Source organism: Oncorhynchus mykiss, chromosome 23, assembly GCF_057628025.1.
Source record: "Oncorhynchus mykiss isolate SJ-2025 chromosome 23, ASM5762802v1, whole genome shotgun sequence".
In the NCBI taxonomy this organism is placed as follows: Eukaryota; Metazoa; Chordata; class Actinopteri; order Salmoniformes; family Salmonidae; genus Oncorhynchus; species Oncorhynchus mykiss.
This window is the reverse complement of record NC_143044.1, coordinates 39549680-39568992: the sequence shown is the minus strand read 5'-3', so window position 1 is coordinate 39568992 and position 19313 is coordinate 39549680. Positions and strand designations below refer to the sequence as shown.

Here is a 19313-nt window from a genome sequence, read left to right as displayed (position 1 = left end):
TTATTTATGTCCTCTCTTTTGGAGAAATATAACTCACTTTTGGAATCTAACCAACAGTGTTGGGCCATAGGATTCCAGGGGTAAATCTCAAATCACACTCATTTCCTTATGTATTGCGTTACTTTAGAACCAAGCTGCCAGACATAACCAAGCTGCCAGACATAACCAAGCTGCCAGACCTAGACAGACATAACCAAGCTGCCAGACATAACCAAGCTGCCAGACCTAGACAGACATAACCAAGCTGCCAGACATAACCAAGCTGCCAGCCCTAGACAGACATGACCAAGCTGCCAGACATGACCAAGCTGCCAGACATGACCAAGCTGCCAGACATGACCAAGCTGCCAGACATAACCAAGCTGCCAGACATAACCAAGCTGCCAGACAAATCCAAACTGCCAGACCTAGACAGACATAACCAAGCTGCCAGACATGACCAAGCTGCCAGACATAACCAAGCTGCCAGACATAACCAAGCTGCCAGACAAATCCAAACTGCCAGACCTAGACAGACATAACCAAGCTGCCAGACATAACCAAGCTGCCAGACATAACCAAGCTGCCAAACATAACCAAGCTGCCAGACCTAGCCAGACATAAACAAGCTGCCAGACATAAACAAGCTGCCAGACATAACCAAGCTACCAGACATAACCAAGCTATCAGACCTAGAAAGACATAACCAAGCTGCCAGACATAACCAAGCTGCCAGACATAGCCAGACATAACCAAGCTGCCAGACATAACCAAGCTGCCAGACCTAGCCAGAAACAACCAAGTTGTCAGACATGACCTAGCTGTAGAAGTAGCCAAGTTGCCAGACATAGCCTAGCTACAAGACATAGCCAAGCTGCCAGACATAACATAGCTGCCAGAAGTAGCCTTGCTGCTAGACAGAACCTAGCTGCCAGACATTACCTAGCTGCCAGAAGTAGCCAAGCTTCCAGACATAACCTAGCTGCCAGACATTACCTAGCTGCCAGAAGTAGCCACGCTTCCAGACATAACCTAGCTGCCAGAAGTAGCCACGCTTCCAGACATTACCTAGCTGCCAGAAGTAGCCAAGCTTCCAGACATAACCTAGCTGCCAGACATTACCTAGCTGCCAGAAGTAGCCACGCTTCCATATATCTAAGCTGCCAGAAGAATCCTAGCTCTGCATTACCAGGCAGAAACAGAACAGGGACGTTCCGGAACGTAATTGGGGCTTCTGAACCAGATGATTTGATTTAATGGAGGGCTGAGTGTGTGTGTGTGCGCTTGTGGTGTGTGTCTGTGTGCGCGTCCGTGTCCACAAGCGCGTGTCCGTGTGCCAGTGTGTGCTGGGCTGGTTTGGGGTGTTGATTTCACAGGCTTTACACAGCTCTGCTAATTCAACCCGTTGACTCTCCCTAAAGGCCTGTTTAGCGGTCATTTGGGTACATACAGCATGGGGAGAAAAACATAACAGTGCTTGCTGGTACTGGAGCTGCAAGGAGAGTTGAGTTTGAACTGAAGGGTGTTTAATAGAACAGTAAGAGCAACTGTTGAACATCTACAGACATTTCAAATCAAATCAAATTGTGTTTGTCACATGTTCCAAATACAACAGGTGTAGTAGACCTTACAGTGAATGCTTACTTACAAGCCCTTAACCGACAATGCAATTTTAAGAAAAATATCTAAAAAAAGACAGAAATAAAAGTAACAAATAACTAAAGAACAGCAGTAAAATAACAATAGCGAGGCTATATACAGGGGGTGCCGGTACAGAGCCAATGTGCGGGGGCACCGGTTAGCCGAGATAATTGAAGTAATATGTGCATGCATGTGGAGTTATTAAAGAGACTATGCATAGATAATAACAGAGAGTAGCAGCAATGTAAAGTGAGGCGGGGCAATGGAAATGGTCTGGGTAGCCATTTAATATAGATGTTCAGGAGTCTTATGGCTTGGGGGTAGAAGCTTTTTAGAAGCTTCTTGGTCCTAGACTTGGCGCTCTGGTACCTCTTGCCGTGCGGTAGCTGATAGAACAGTCTATGACTACTGTAGGGTAGCTGGAGTCTTTGACAATTTTTAGGGCCTTCCCTGACACCGCCTGGTATAGAGGTCCTGGATGGCAGGAAGCTTGGCCCCGCTGATGTACTGGGCCGTACACACTACCCTCTGTATTGCCTTGCGTTCGGAGACCGAGCAGTTGCCATAGCAGGCAGTGATGCAACCTGTCAGGATACTCTCGATGGTGTAGCTGTAGAACCTTTTGAGGATCTGAGGATCCATGCCAAGTCTTTGTTTCCTGAGGGAGAATAGGTTTTGTCGTGCTCTCTTCAAGACTGTATTGGTGTGATTGAACCATGTTAGTTTGTTGGTGATGTGGACTCCAAGGAACTTGAAGCTCTCAACCTGCTACACTGCAGCCCCGTCGTGAGAATGGGGGCGTGCTCGGGCCTCCTTTTCCTGTAGTCCACAATAATCTCCTTTGTCTTGATCATGTTGAGGGAGAGGTTGTTGTCCTTGCACCTCACGGTCAGGTCTCTGACCTCTATAGGCTGTGTCGTTGTTGTCGGTGATCAGGCCTACCGCTGTTGTGTCATCCCCAGACTTAATAATTGTGTTGGAGTCTTGCCTGGCCGTGCAGTCATGAGTGAACAGGGAGTACAGGAGGGGACTGAGCACACATCCCTGAGGGGCACCTTTATTGAGGATCAGCGTGGCGGATGGGTTGTTACCTACCCTTACCACCTGGGGGCGGCCCATCAGGATGTCTAGGATCCAGTTGCCGAGGGAGGTGTTTAGTCCCAGGGCCTTTAGCTTAGTGATGAGCTTTGAGGGCACGATGGTGTTGAGCGCCTAGCTGTAGTCAATGAATAGCATTCTCACGTAGTTGTTCCTTTTGTTGAGGTGAGAAAGGGCAGTGTGGAGTGCAAAAGAGATTGCATCATCTGTGTATCTGTTGGGGTGGTATGTGTTTGACCTCAGCCACTGGTGTAACTAAATGATGCTTTCAAAACAATACCTCAGGAACAGTTATACAGAAGTTAAATTGAATCATGAAGCAATCCGTTTAACTCTGGTATGGATGTTTGTGCATGTTAGTCAGCGACACCGTCTCCCTTCACTTCTCACTATGTATTTATGTTCTACTCAGGAATGCGACAGACAGGTGCAGGCTGGCCCCTGTAGAGACATTTCTAAAAACAAATTGTTCTTTTTTGGAGAGGGTACATTTCCCTCCTCATTATATAACCGGCAGGTTGAACCACAGTTCAGTTCCCTGGCCATTGGTTTTAACTAGGAATGTCTGCTTCACCCTCTAACTTCCTCCCTGTGTCCACATAACAACTCTCCTCCTCTGTCTCTCCTCTCAACTTTTTATGGCTGAGGACACACACAGAGCTACCCATTTCCCCATTCCCTGTCCACCTACAGACAGAGCTACCCATTCCCCCATTCCCTGTCCACCTACAGACAGAGCTGTCCATTTCCCCCATTCCCTGTCCACCTACACACACAGGGCTCCCCATTCCCTGTCCACCTACACACAGAGCTGCCCATTCCCCCATTCCCTGTCCACCTACACACACAGAGCTCCCCATTCCCTGTCCACCTACACACACAGAGCTGCCCATTCCCTGTCCACCTACACACAGAGCTGCTCATTCCCTGTCCACCTACACACACAGAGCTCCCCATTCCCTGTCCACCTACACACAAAGAGCTCTTATTCCCCCATTACCTGTCCACCTACACACACAGAGCTGCCTATTCCCCCATTCCCTGTCCACCTACACACACAGAGCTGCCCATTCCCTGTCCACCTACACACACAGAGCTGCCCATTTCCTGTCCACCTACACAAACAGAGCTCCCCATTCCCTGTCCACCTACACACACAGAGCTCTTATTCCCACATTCCCTGTCCACCTACACACACACAGAGCTGCCTATTCCCTGTCCACCTACACACACATATTCGCCCCATTCCCTGTCCACCTACACACACAGAGCTCCCCATTCCCTGTCCACCTACACACACTGGCACTCCTCTCATTTGTCTTGTCTCTCCTCACTCAGTTGCCCCTCTTTTCAACCTCTGTTTTCCCCTCCACCAGATTGGAGAGAGGCTAGCTGAGCTAATGTGTCTGACTACAGTACAGTATGATGACTGGGCAGGGAGAGGGAGAGAGGGCCAGAGAATAGAGCGTGTGAGAGTAAAATATGAAAGAGGGAAAACAAATTGAGTAATGGAGAGAGAGAAAATGAGGAACAAGAGAGCCTGTGAGAATAAGCAAGACAGAGAGAACAAAGGGAAACAGAATTAGAGGCAGAGCAAGAGTGAAGCATGAGAGACACAGAGGGAGCGTGTAGCGTGTTACCAGCTGTGTGGGTACTGGGTGCCAGCTGTGTTGGCTCAGCCAGTCATCACTGGAGCTCCGGCTCACAGGGTGCCTGCCTGCCTGCCGACCGGCAGTCGCTCCCCAGCTGTGTCCACAGCAACCGAGTGCCGCAGAGAAATCCAAAAAGTCCCCAGAGCGGAACAAACAGGGTTTACAGCCCAGCACTTCTGCTGCTGCCAAGCAGCCAACCTCACCGCCACCGCCTTGCCCCGTTACACGATCCCTCCTTCACTTTCCCTGGGTTTGTGGGCCGGAAAATCTGTTTATGTGCGCACACATAACATTTGTCAGAGGGGACAGGGAGGAGAGGGGGGAGGCATTCAAATCCAATTATGTGGAATGCTCTTTGCATGAGTTACTGTTTAAGAAATTGATCCCACTCCAGATCTCTCTGCTTGTCAAAACCCTGGAAAAAATATATTTTATATAACTTCACTGTTCACAGCACCCAGCAAGATCACCTGTCTTTGTCAGTCTTTCAGAAACTACAGTATTTTGGCAACATGGTATCATGTGAACACTCTTTTGGGGGGTTTTCAAACAATTTTCACACAAGCTGAAACAAATGTCTGAAGGGTTCTGCATCACAAAATCTTGTGGCTTGAGGGTAGAAGCTGTTAGGGAGCCTTTTGGTCCTAGACTAGACGCTCCGGTACCGCTTGCCATGCATAGCAGAGAGAACAGTGTATGACTTGGGTGACTGGAGTCTTTGACAATTATTTGAGCCTTCGTCTGACACGGCCTAGCAGAGGTGTGGACTTGAGTCACATAACTTGGACTCGAGTCAGACTCCGGCTCGACTTTGACTTTAACACCAATGACTCTTGACTTAACTTGGACTTGAGCCTTTTGACCCGAACTGACTTGATACCCTCCCCAAGCCCAAATATGAAAAACTATGATTTTAAAAAAGTGTTTAGTGTATCAACTCTTCATTTAACGGATTACAGTTTGAATCGGACAGCAGCCAATCAAATTGTGCCAGCTGAGAAAAAGTTGTGCGTGGCAGTGCAGAGGAACGTCGGCGAGTGAATTCAGATGGAGCCCTTGGAAAGATGATACCCAAAATGATTATTTTCGGATATCAAGACTACACTGTAGTCAACAAAAAACAGATTGCAACTTGCAAAACATGCGGGAAGAAAATTACAGCAACAACTTCCAACTTTGTTCGACATTTGTAGCTGCACAAAGAACAGTAAGTGGTTAATATAGCCGACAGCTATATATAATTTTGCTAGTGTAGCATGTAGGCTAACATAACGTTAAATCAATGAGCCTCCACACAGTCAGTAGGTGCGGGAACGTGATCATTGCACTGGCTAGGCAGTTGGTAGCCTAAATCCTGCCGGATGTTACTACTGTTCCTAAAACCACTGACATATGTTAGCCTACTGTAACCACACACAGAGAGGGTGTGTGTGTGTGTGTGTGTGTGTGTGTTAAGGTTGGGCGATTGTGTACAAGCCTACATTGACCGATTGCGCCCCATAGCGATCCTCGATAGTTGATCGATATGGGGGGGTTGCGGTGCTACTGCTGCTGCCCAATTAACCACAACAGTCTCCAATCTCACAGTTCATGGAGACACATGTAGGGCAGTAGAGCATGAATCATCCACAGCAGAAAGCTATCAACAATGAAATACTGTCTGACCTGGTTATCGATTGCAACTTGCCTCTATTGCCTCTGTCTATTGTGGAAAACAAGAGTTTTGGTCACATTCTCTCAGTGGTTGACAGTAAGTACAGCCCAGTGTGTCGCAGGAACATTGACATCAAAAGTAGAGAACCTCGCTACAGAGAGAAGTTCAAAACTGAAAACTCAGTTGAGCAACACAGATGTTTCAGTCACAGTGGACATTTGCTCCAATCGAAAGATGATTCCTTGGTGTCATTGTGCCACTGTGAAATATGGAGACAGGATACAGCTCAAGTCCAATCTCTTTTCCTGTGACCGTTTCAAAGGCCCACACACGGCCGAAAGAATCTGTAAGCAATTTGAGGCCATATGTGACAAGTACAGCATTAAAAATCCTGCCAACAATATCCACGGTGTGCTTCCCCATTGAACAAGAAGATGAACTACATGACGAAGATCACCTTGATGACCCAGAGCTCTGGAATGACCTAACCCTGGAAGACCAGCAAACAGTGGATTCTGCTATTGCAAAAAAACTGCGCTTGCAGTGTTTTGCTCACTCTCCAGCTGGTGGTGGGAGATGGCTTGAAAGAAACAAGGGATGACTCCTTCTCTTCAAAAATGTGTTTGAGGCTGAATTCGGGGAAAGAGGCATCCCTGCTGCTGTCAACACAAGATGGAACTCAACACTGAGACAAGTGAAGGCAGATATCCAATGTGACCATCTAAAGATCAGTCATGTTCTAGTAAAGGCTGGGCACAAGGAGTTGTTGTTCACAGTACAGGAGTAGAATAAGTTGAAGGAGTTGGTGGGCATCCTGAAGCCATTTGGAAAAGCAACAGATATGACACAGGGGGAGAAGATAGTCACAATCAGTTCTGTTGTTCCCTCTGTCCTGTCCCTGAATCACCACCTGGAGCAGCAGATGCCTCAAGTCCATTTCCTGAGCGGCCTAGTCAGAAGTCTCCAGGCATCCCTGAACTAAATATTTATTGGAATCTTCAATGTAAAAAATGGCCAGGACACAAGATGGAATCATTGCCCACTTTTCAGATCCAGTCTACCTCAAAGCAGCTGCCTTGGATCCGGCTTTTCCTCTGATGTGGGTGGAGCACCATGTGCTGGTCAAGGAGGAGGTGGCACAAAGAGTGAAAGGTAAATATTATTGAGTTTAACTTTTTCTCATAATTGAATCCAATTGACTGCAACAATAATACTTGTTCAGTTTAACGCACTGCATCACCAATACTCTAATACAGACTTTTTTGTTTCTGCTTTTACATGTTTTGCCAGAATTGATTCTGCAAGAGCAAGCAAGAGTGGCCATCAGGGTCTTGGCAGTGCCTCCTGTGCTCTGGTCGAGCGTGTCTTCAGCCATGGTGGCATAATACTGCGACCTCATCGTGCACAAATGACTGACAGACTTTTATCGAATTTGGTCTTTTGCAAATGCAATGCATCATAGGGCCCTGAGATAAGAGAAAAAATGTACCTGTTTGTGTTCAAATGGTAGGCTTACTTGAAGTTCAGTAGCAGTTGTTTTTATGTACCTTTTAAATAAATGATTGTAACTTCATGGCAGGATTGTTTTAAGTGTCTAGAGTATATCTGGAGAGGGAGAGAGAGAGCACTACAATATTTTGTTTTTGTTGTCATATTGATTTGTCTTTCTCATGGCTACCCATGTATTTCCATGGAAATATAAAGTTTATTTGGAAAGTAATAAATATATATATATATATTTTTAAAGCATTCATGATTTCCGTAAATGTAATATACTAACTCCACTGTAACCACTGTGGTTCTCTGGACATGATGAAGGGGGGGTGGGGTGGATGGCTGAGAGCAGAGAGAGCTGAGGCAGGCAGAGAGAGCTGAGGCAGGCAGAGAGAGCTGAGGCAGGCAGAGAGAGCTGAGGCAGGCAGAGAGAGCTGAGGCAGGCAGAGAGAGCTGAGGCAGGCAGAGAGAGCTGAGGCAGGCAGAGATGGAGGCCGAGAGAGCAGTGAAGGAGAGAAAGCGTTCCAGGCCTCCTAGTGTTCCAGTCTCAGGTCAGGGAGCAGGTATCTGTAGCTGTGTGAGAGACTAGGGATTAGAGAGCAGGGAGCTTGTTGTTCACAGCAGCATGAGATGACTGATCAGCAGTCAGATAAAAAGGGAGCTAAAATAGCCCCCCCCCCCCCTTTTGCTGGGATGCAGTTTCCACTATGGCCACACTGCAATGTCAAAATGTGTTCTATTTTCAACTCTCCTCTTCTTTCTTATTTCCTCTGTTTACATACCCTTTGATATCACAAAATAATTGAGACAGTAATACAAATTATCTTGTAAAATAAAAACAGTTGCAGTTCTATTTGTAGGTTATTTATATTTTTATGTCGCTGAATCATTGGCAATTCAACAAGACTACCCTATTTCAAATTCACCATCTCCCCTAGGCTAGCAAAGCACAGGCAGTTAAAAAAGGAACATTGGAATTAGAGGTTTATTTGAAGCGGTATACTTCCCTCAGACAGTGGGAAATGGCAAGGCCTTTCTTTCTCTGATACACTTTCATGGTTTCATTACAACAAGCAGAGAACAGCAGCCACATGATACTGGAGCAGGTTACTGCACGCTTGATAAAGATGTCCTGGGGCCTTCAACGTGGCTTCCTTTCTGCTTGCACCTTTTGTTATACCATTCCCTCCCAAGAATATGCACAATGTCAGTTGTGACTTGAATATAGAGTTGAATCCCTTTTCTTGTGAGAGGGACTTGTGATTGTATCAGTAGACTAGCTCCATGGGGGATTGGGTGGAAAACGTACAGCACTTTGGTTGATATGATGACGAAGAGCTTATTTCTACCTCTTACTCATTGGGTCTTTTCAGTTTCAGCTCTGCTCTCTTTGGTTATTTCTCACGTTCATGGAAACCAAACCATTTTGTTTTCTTGATGAACCTTAATAGACTAAACCAGGTATTCCCAAACTGGGGTACACGCACCACCAGTTTTTTCAAACAGTCCACTTACATTTCCCAACGGGGCTATACATTTGGGTGAGTTTTTTTCTCACCTGAGTAGCCTCGTTTCACTGCCAAAAATAAAATTAAACCATTTAGTGTTCAGCGAAATAACAACACAATGTCCAATACAGGTAGCCTAGTCAAATCATTCACATCCAATCACATTACCCATTACTCTCTCGTGGGAATTCCACTAACGGTCCGTATGCAACCAAACGTAGCTACTGCTCATGTTGGTATCTGTACTGATGGCACAGAATCCATGATAGGAGACATAGTGGACTGGTAACGCTTGTGCAAGCAGTTGCTCCCGTCGCCACTTGGGTACACTGCGGCATCCACTGACCTGAAAGACGTTTTGGCCGCTACAGGGAAAATGGTTAACTTTGTTAAAGCAAGGCCCCTGAACTCTCATGTACTTTCTGCATTATGCAATGATATGGGCAGCGACCATGTAACGCTTTTACAACATACAGAAGTGTGCTGGTTATCAAGGGGCAAGGTATTTACACATTTTTAAAAAAGGTTTCTCTATTGACCATAATTTTCACTTCTCTGACCGCTTGCATGATGACGAGTTTCTCACACGACTGGCCTATCTGGGTGATGCTTTTTCTCTCCTGAATGATCTGAATCTAGGATTACAGGGAGTATGATTAAGAAGTTGGAGCTCTTCTCTGTCTGCATTAACAAGGACAACACTCAGGTCTTTCCATCATTGTATGATTTTTTGTGTGCAAACTCAAGCTTTACGGAGAATGTCAAATGTGATATAGCGAAGCACTTGAGTGAGTTGGGTGCGCAATTACGCAGGTACTTTCCCAGAATGGATGACACAAACAACTGGATTCGTTATCCCTTTCATGCCCTGCCTCCAGTACACTTACCAATATCTGAACAAAAGAGCCTCATCGAAATTGCAACAAGCAGTTCTGTGAAATTTGAATTTAATCAGAAGCCACTTACAGATTTCTAAACAGAGTATTCTGCCTTGGCAAATTGTGCTGTTAAGACACTGATGCCCTTTGCAACCATGTACCTATGTGAGAGTGGATTCTCGGCCCTCACTAGCATGACAACGAAATACAGGCACAGACTGTGTATGGAAAATGATTTAAGAATGAGACTCTCCAATACAACCCAACATTGCAGCGTTATGTGTATCCTTGCAAGCACATCCTTCTCATTAACCTGTGGTGAGTTATTCACAATTTTCGATGAACAAATAAGGTTTTATATGTAAGATGGTTAAAATATAGCACAATTATTCATTCATATTTATTATGTTATTATTTGTGCCCTGGTCCTATAAGAGCACTTTGTCACTTCCTACGAGCCGGGTGTGACATAAAACTCATACTCATTCTTATGTTAAAGAAATGTATTGTATAGTGCGTGTGTGGCAGGTTTACAATGATGGTAAAAAACAACATTTGAGAGTGCTCTGACCCTGGTGCTTAGAGGGGGTACGCAGCTGGAGGTTGAATGTTTGAAGGGTTACAGGAATATAAACAATTTGGGAACCACTGCACTAAACCATTTAGTTTTCTGAATGAACTTTAAAATACTAAACAATTTAGTTCACTATGAACCATAATAGACTAAACCATTTGAACCCAAACTTTGAATTTTATGTTTGTCAGTGTAGGCTTTGATGTTGGCTTCCTTCTACCTCCACTACCTCCAGCCTCATCCTTCTAACATGTTGTCTACCTCCACTACCTCCAGCCTCATCCTTCTAACATGTTGTCAACCTCGACTATGTCCACTACCTCCAGCCTCATCCTTCTAACATGTTGTCAACCTCCACTACCTCCAGCCTCATCCTTCTAACATGTTGTCAACCTCCGCTACCTCCAGCCTCATCCTTCTAACATGTTGTCAACCTCCACTACCTCCAGCCTCATCCTTCTAACATGTTGTCAACCTCCACTACCTCCAGCCTGATCCTTCTAACATGTTGTCTACCTCCACTACGTCCACCCTCTCCAGCCTCATCCTTCTAACATGTTGTCAACCTTCACTACCTCCAGCCTAATCCTTCTAACATGATGTCTACCTCCACTAAGTCCACTACCTTCAGCCTCATCCTTCTAACATGTTGTCAACCTCCACTACCTCTAGCCTCATCCTTCTAACATGTTGTCAACCTCCACTACCTCCAGCCTCATCCTTCTAACATGTTGTCTACCTCCACTAAGTCCACTACCTCCAGCCTCATTCTTCTAACATGTTGTCAACCTCCACTACCTCCAGCCTCATCCTTCTAACATGTTGTCAAACTCCACTACCTCCAGCCTCATCCTTCTAACATGTTGTCTACCTCCACTAAATCCACTACCTTCAGCCTCATCCTTCTAACATGTTGTCAACCTCCACTACCTCCAGCCTCATCCTTCTAACATGTTGTCAACCTCCACTACCTCCAGCCTCATCCTTCTAACATGTTGTCAACCTCCACTACCTCCAGCCTCATCCTTCTAACATGTTATCAAACCTCCACTACGTCACTACCTTCAGCCTCATCCTTCTAACATGTTGTCTACCTCCACTAAGTCCACTACCTTCAGCCTCATCCTTCTAACATGTTGTCAACCTCCACTACCTCCAGCCTCATCCTTCTAACATGTTGTCAACCTCCACTACCTCCAGCCTCATCCTTCTAACATGTTGTCTATCTCCACTACGTCCACTACCTCCAGCCTCATCCTTCTAACATGTTGTCAACATCCACTACCTCCAGCCTCATCCTTCCAACATGTTGTCTACCTCTACTAATTCCACTACCTTCAGCCTCATCCTTCTAACATGTTGTCAACCTCCACTACCTCCAGCCACATCCTTCTAACATGTTTATCAACCTCCACTACCTCCAGCCTCATCCTTCTAACATGTTGTCAACCTCCACTACCTCCAGCCACATCCTTCTAACATGTTGTCAACCTCCACTACCACCAGCCACATCCTTCTAACATGTTGTCAACCTCCACTACCTCCACTACTTACACCACCTCCAGCCTCATCCTTCTAACATGTTGTCTGCCTCCACTACCTCTAGCCTCATGTAGGTTATCAACCCCTTTCTCTGTGTCTCTGTCCCCATGCAGACTTTGACTTCAACATGCCTGGCTCCATGAAGCTCCACAACCTCATCTCCTAGCTGAAGAAGTCGATCAAGATCCTGGAGGCCAAGACCAAGCAGCTGCCCAAGTTCTTCCTGATCGAGGAGAAGTGTCGCTTCCTCAGCAACTTCTCCGCCCAGACCGCTGAGGTGGAGGTCCCTGGGGAATTTCTCATGCCCAAGCCCACACACTACTACATCAAGATCGCCCAGTACTGTACAGCACACTGATACAGCATAGACACACAAACAAACACACAACAAGTCTTGTTATGCACCCATTACCTCCCAGGTAGTAACAGTGTATGAGTGTTTCCTCTAGGTTCATGCCCAGAGTGGAGATTGTCCAGAAACACAACTCAGCAACACTGCGTCTCTACATCAGAGGTCTCAACTGGAACATCTATGCCTGACTGACTGATTTCCGCAGGGAGGAGAGGATCCTACAGCTACTGAGGCTGCTCAACCCTTGTCTAGAGAAGAGGAAGGAGACCACCAAGAGACACCTCTTCTTCACTTCTATGACACACATTGGTATAGATCTCTTTCTCTGTCTCTCTCTAGCCTTCCTCACTCTCCTCTGTCTAGTCTCTATAGTTCAGCAAAATACACCTCTTCCTCAGTGGGACAGCACACTGGGCTACTGATTTACGTCTGTCTGAAAATGTCCCCTTGTCCCCTTCCCTCGGTCTTCGACTCTCCTCTTCCATATCTCTCTCTCCATCTGTGTCTGGGCTATCTGTTTTCCTCTTGTCAAGCAAGTCCTTTGACAGGCAGTTTAAAATTTCCTCTCCCTTTATATCTGCGGCTCTCAACCCAGGACTGCATTTCTCAAGGAGAGAGTAGAAATGTCAAGAGTAGCTCAGAGTAAAATGTTTTTCCAAGGGCATGTCAATGCATTCGAAGGCATGCAATGGATGTTTAAATCCTAGGTCTTTAACTGAGCTGTATATATGTTTTTCTTTAAAGAGAAACAGGGCAAAAAAAGAAAAGAGAGGACAGAGGGAAATGAAATTTAAGTGAATTGTGCCGACTTGTGTCAGGGCAGAGAATCAGTCAGTCAGTGAATAAATACAATAAGATGCAAGTTTATTACCACAGGAGGCTGGTTGAGAGATGAAATCTAACTTGTCTTTCTATGATGGACTCATCAGTGTTGTGGTGAACCACTTCCAGGGAAGAGGTCACGGGCATACTTAAAAAAATATATATATATTTCACCTTTATTTAACCAGGTAGGCTAGTTGAGAACAAGTTCTCATTTGCAACTGCGACCTGGCCAAGATAAAGCATAGCAGTGTGAACAGACAACACAGAGTTAAACATGGAGTAAACAATTAACAAGTCAATAACACAGTAGAAAAAAAGAGAGTCTATATACATTGTGTGCAAAAGGCATGAGGAGGTAGACGAATAATTACAATTTTGCACATTAACACGGGAGTGATAAATGATCAGATGGTCATGTACAGGTAAAGATATTGGTGTGCAAAAGAGCAGAAAAGTAAATAAATAAAAACAGTATGGGGATGAGGTAGGTAAAAATGGGTGGGCTACTTACCGATAGACTATGTACAGCTGCAGCGATCGGTTAGCTGCTCAGATAGCAGATGTTTGAAGTTGGTGAGGGAGATAAAAGTCTCCAACTTCAGCGATTTTTGCAATTCGTTCCAGTCACATGCAGCAGAGAACTGGAACGAAAGGCGGTAAAATGAGGTGTTGGCTTTAGGGATGATCAGTGAGATACACCTGCTGGAGCGCGTGCTACGGGTGGGTGTTGTTATCGTGACCAGTGAACTGAGATAAGGCGGAGCTTTACCTTGCATGGACTTGTAGATGACCTGGAGCCAGTGGGTCTGGCGACGAATATGTAGTGAGGGCCAGCCGACTAGAGCATACAGGTCGCAGTGGTGGGTGGTATAAGGTGCTTTAGTGACAAAACGGATGGCACTGTGATAAACTGCAAACAGTTTGCTGAGCAGAGTGTTGGAAGCAATTTTGTAGATGACATCGCAGAAGTCGAGGATCGGTAGGATAGTCAGTTTTACGAGGGTAAGTTTGGCGGCGTGAGTGAAGGAGGCTTTGTTGCGGAATAGAAAGCCGACTCTAGATTTGATTTTCGATTTGAGATGTTTGATATGAGTCTGGAAGGAGAGTTTACAGTCTAGCCAGACACCTAGGTACTTATAGATGTCCACATATTCAAGGTCGGAACCATCCAGGGTGGTGATGCTAGTCAGGCGTGCGGGTGCAGGCAGGGAACGGTTGAAAAGCATGCATTTGGTTTTACTAGCATTTAAGAGCAGTTGGAGGCCACGGAAGTAGTGTTGTATGGCATTGAAGCTTGTTTGGAGGTTAGATAGCACAGTGTCCAAGGACGGGCAGGAAGTATATAGAATGGTGTCGTCTGCGTAGAGGTGGATCAGGGAATCGCCCGCAGCAAGAGCAACATCATTGATATATGCAGAGAAAAGAGTCGGCCCGAGAATTGAACCCTGTAGCACCCCCATAGAGACTGCCAGAGGACCGGATAGCATGCCCTCTGATTTGACACACTGAACTCCGTCTGCAAAGTAGTTGGTGAACCAGGCAAGACAGTCATCAGAAAAACCGAGGCTACTGAATCTGCCGATAAGAATATGGTGATTGACAGAGTCGAAAGCCTTGGCAAGGTCGATGAAGACGGCTGCACAGTACTGTCTTTTATCGATGGCGGTTATGATATCGTTTAGTACCTTGAGCGTGGCTGAGGTGCACCAGTAACCGGCTCGGAAACCAGATTGCACAGCGGAGAAGGTACGGTGGGTATTCGAGATGGTCAGTGACCTGTTTGTTGACGTGGCTTTCGAAGACCTTAGATAGGCAGGGCAGGATGGATATAGGTCTGTAACAGTTTGGGTCCAGGGTGTCTCCCCCTTTGAAGAGGGGGATGACTGCCGCAGCTTTCCAATCCTTGGGGATCTCAGACGATATGAAAGAGAGGTTAAACAGGCTGGTAATAGGGGTTGCCACAATGGCGGCAGATAGTTTCAGAAATAGAGGGTCCACATTGTCAAGCCCAGCTGATTTGTACGGGTCCAGGTTTTGCAGCTCTTTCAGAACATCTGCTATCTGGATTTGGGTAAAGGAGAACCTGGAGAGGCTTGGGCGAGTAGCTGTGAGGAGGGGCGGAGCTGTTGGCCGAGGTTGGAGTAGCCAGGCGGAAGGCATGGCCAGCCGTTGAGAAATGCTTGTTGAAGTTTTCGATAATCATGGATTTATCGGTGGTGACCGTGTTACCTAGCCTCAGCTGGGAGGAGGTGCTCTTGTTCTCCATGGACTTCACAGTGTCCCAGAACTTTTTGGAGTTGGATCTACAGGATGCAAATTTCTGCCTGAAGAAGCTGGCCTTAGCTTTCCTGACTGACTGCGTGTATTGGTTCCTGACTTCCCTGAGCAGTTGCATATCGCGGGGACTATTCGATGCTATTGCAGTCCGCCACAGGATGTTTTTGTGCTGGTCGAGGGCAGTCAGGTCTGGAGTGAACCAAGGGCTATATCTGTTCTTAGTTCTGCATTTTTTGAACGGAGCATGCTTATCTAAAATGGTGAGGAAGTTACTTTTAAAGAATGACCAGGCATCCTCAACTGACGGGATGAGGTCAATGTCCTTCCAGGATATCCGGGCCAGGTCGATTAGGAAGGCCTGCTCACAGAAGTGTTTTAGGGAGCATTTGACAGTGATGAGGAGTGGTCGTTTGACTGCGGCTCCGTAGTGGATACAGGCAATGAGGCAGTGATCGCTGAGATCCTGGTTGAAGTCAGCGGATGTGTATTTGGAGGGCCAGTTGGTCAGGATGACGTCTATGAGGGTGCCCTTGTTTACAGATTTAGGGTTGTACCTGGTGGGTTCCTTGATGATTTGTGTGAGATTGAGGGCATCTAGCTTTGATTGTAGGACTGTCAGGGTGTTAAGCATATCCCAGTTTAGGTCACCTAACAGAACAAAGTCTGAAGCTAGATGGGGGGGCGATCAATTCACAAATGGTGTCCAGGGCACAGCTAGGAGCTGAGGGGGGTCGGTAGCAGGCGGCAACAGTGAGAGACTTATTTCTGGAGAGAGTCATTTTTAAAATTAGTAGTTCGTACTGTTTAGGTATGGACCTGGAAAGTATGACATTACTTTGCAGGCTATCTCTGCAGTAGACTGCAACTCCTCCCCCTTTGGCAGTTCTATCTTGACGGAAAATTTTATAGTTGGGTATGGAAATCTCAGAATTTTTGGTGGCCTTCCTGAGCCAGGATTCAGACACGGCAAGGACATCAGGGTTAGCAGAGTGTGCTAAAGCAGTGAGTAAAACAAACTTAGGGAGGAGGCTTCTGATGTTGACATGCATGAAACCAAGGCTTTTTCGATCACAGAAGTCAACAAATGAGGGTGCCTGGGGACATGCAGGGCCTGGGTTTACCTCCACATCACCCGCGGAACAGAGGAGGAGTAGTATGAGGGTGCGGCTAAAGGCTATCAAAACTGGTCGCCTAGAGTGTTGGGGACAGAGAATAAAAGGAGCAGATTTCTGGATATGGTAGAATATATTCAGGGCATAATGCGCAGACAGGGGTATGGTGGGGTGCGGGTACAGCGGAAGTAAGCCCAGGCACTGGGTGATGATGAGAGAGGTTGTATCTCTGGACATGCTGGTTGTAATGGGTGAGGTCACCGCATGTGTGGGAGGTGGGACAAAGGAGGTACCAGGGGTATGAAGAGTGAAACTAGGGGCTCCATTGTAAACTAAAACAATGATAACTAACCTGAACAACAGTATACAAGGCATATTGACATTTGAGAGAGACATACAGCCAGGCATACAGTAATCACAGGTGTTGAATTGGGAGAGCTAGCTAAAACAGTAGGTGAGACAACAACAGCTAATCAGCTAGCACAACAACAGCAGGTAAAATGGCGTTGACTAGGCAGGGAGGGTCGGATTAACTACACACAGAGCCCGAGTGCGGCTGGGGCCGACAGATAAAACATAAACAAGCAGAATGGAGTACCGTGATTAATGGACAGTCCAGCATGCATCAGCTATGTAGCCAAGTGATCAGTGTCCAGGGGGCAGCGGTGGATGGGGCAGAGAAGCTAGACTGGCGAGTATTATCCAGGTAAAAAAAACTGTCTGGCTGTGCAGAAGGTAAAAGCCGCCAGCAGTGGCTAACAATGACTAAATAGCTTGTAGCTAGTTAGCTGGTTAGCTTCTGGAGGTTCTTGAATGTGTTCTAAAAAGTAAAAATAATAGCGATTCCGTATCACATTGGGTGAGGCAGGTTACCGGAAGGTGTAATCGAATTAAAAATCGAAAAGAGATTGAAAGTAAATATGGGTCCAGTGAGTGGTTGGGACGCGGCGATTCAGACAGTTAGCAGGCCTGTGCTAACAAGCTAACAGTTAGTAGGCCGGGGCTACTCATGGGGAGCTACAATGTTCTGGTCTGACAACATAAAGAAGTGCGTTTCCATTTAGCATTAAGAGGTCTTATGTCTTTCCTTTCATCTGCTCTGATCTAAAGAGATGGGGTACAGATTAGAAAGATGGGGTACAGATTAGAAAGATGGGGTACAGATTAGATAGATGGGGTACAGATTAGAAAGATGGGGTACAGATTAGAAAAATGGGGTACAGATTAGAAAGATGGGGTACAGATTAGAAAGATGGGGTATAGATTAGAAAGATGGGGTACAGATTAGAAAGATGGGGTACAGATTAGAAAGATGGGGTAGAGATTAGATAGATGGGCTATAGATTAGATAGATGGGCTATAGATTAGATAGATGGGGTATAGATTAGAAAAATGGGGTATAGATTAGAAAGATGGGGTACAGATTAGATAGATGGGCTATATATTAGATAGGTGGGGTATAGATTAGATAGATGGAATATAGATTTGATAGAGATGGGGTATAGATTAGATACAGTGCCTTGCGAAAGTATTCGGCCCCCTTGAACTTTGCGACCTTTTGCCACATTTCAGGCTTCAAACATAAAGATATAAAACTGTATTTTTTTGTGAAGAATCAACAACAAGTGGGACACAATCATGAAGTGGAACGACATTTATTGGATATTTCAAACTTTTTTAACAAATCAAAAACTGAAAAATTGGGCGTGCAAAATTATTCAGCCCCCTTAAGTTAATACTTTGTAGCGCCAACTTTTGCTGCGATTACAGCTGTAAGTCGCTTGGGGTATGTCTCTATCAGTTTTGCACATCGAGAGACTGGACACACAACATAGAATGCCCACTCAGATCACACCCTGACCAAACCAAACATACAAACATACAAAGCAAACTATGGTCAGGGTGTGACAGTACCCCCCCCCCCCCCAGGGTGAGGACTCAGCCCGCAAAACCTGAACCTATTGGGAAGGGTCTGGGTGGGCATCTGTCCGCGGTGGAGGGTCTGGTGCTGGACGTGGCCCCCACTTCACCATAGTCTTAGTCCGCCCCATTGTCCACTTCCGTGGCCTTCTGACCACGGCGACCCTTCTAAATGAACCCACTGGACTGAGGGGCAGCTCGGGACAGAGGGGCAGCACGGGACAGAGGGGCAGCTCGGGACAGAGGGGCAGCTCGGGACAGAGGGGCAGCTCGGGACAGAGGGGCAGCTTGGGACAGAGGGGCAGCTCGGGACAGAGGGGCAGCTCCGTACTGGCTGACGACTCTGGCAGATCCTGGCTGACTGGTGGCTCTGGCAGAACCTGGCTGAATGGCGGCTCTGGCAGAACCTGGCTGAATGGCGGTTCTGGCGGATCCTGGCTGAATGGCGGCACTGGCGGCTCCTTGCAGACTGGCGGCACTGGCGGCTCCTTGCAGACTGGCGGCACTGGCGGCTCCTTGCAGACTGGCGGCACTGGCGGCTCCTTGCAGACTGGCGGCACTGGCGGCTTCTTGCAGACTGGCGGCACTGGCGGCACTGGCGGCGCTGGGCAGACGGGTGGCTCTGATTTCGCTGGGCAGACGGGTAGCTCTGGCAGCGCTGGAGAGGCGGGAGACTCCGGCAGCGCTGGAGAATAGGAACGAAGTCAGGAAGACAGGAACAATCACCCACAAAACCCAACACCAAACAGGCTACCTAAATATGGTTCCCAATCAGAGACAATGACTAACACCTGCCTCTGATTGAGA

General features: G+C 46.6%; 2 pseudogenes; both read left to right on the top strand.

Annotated features, from left to right (window-relative positions):
- The window catches only part of LOC110503135 (transformation/transcription domain-associated protein-like), a 173307-nt pseudogene that overhangs the window by 125380 nt on the left and 28614 nt on the right, over positions 1-19313 (top strand).
- Positions 282-7409, top strand: LOC149972597 (uncharacterized; annotated as a pseudogene).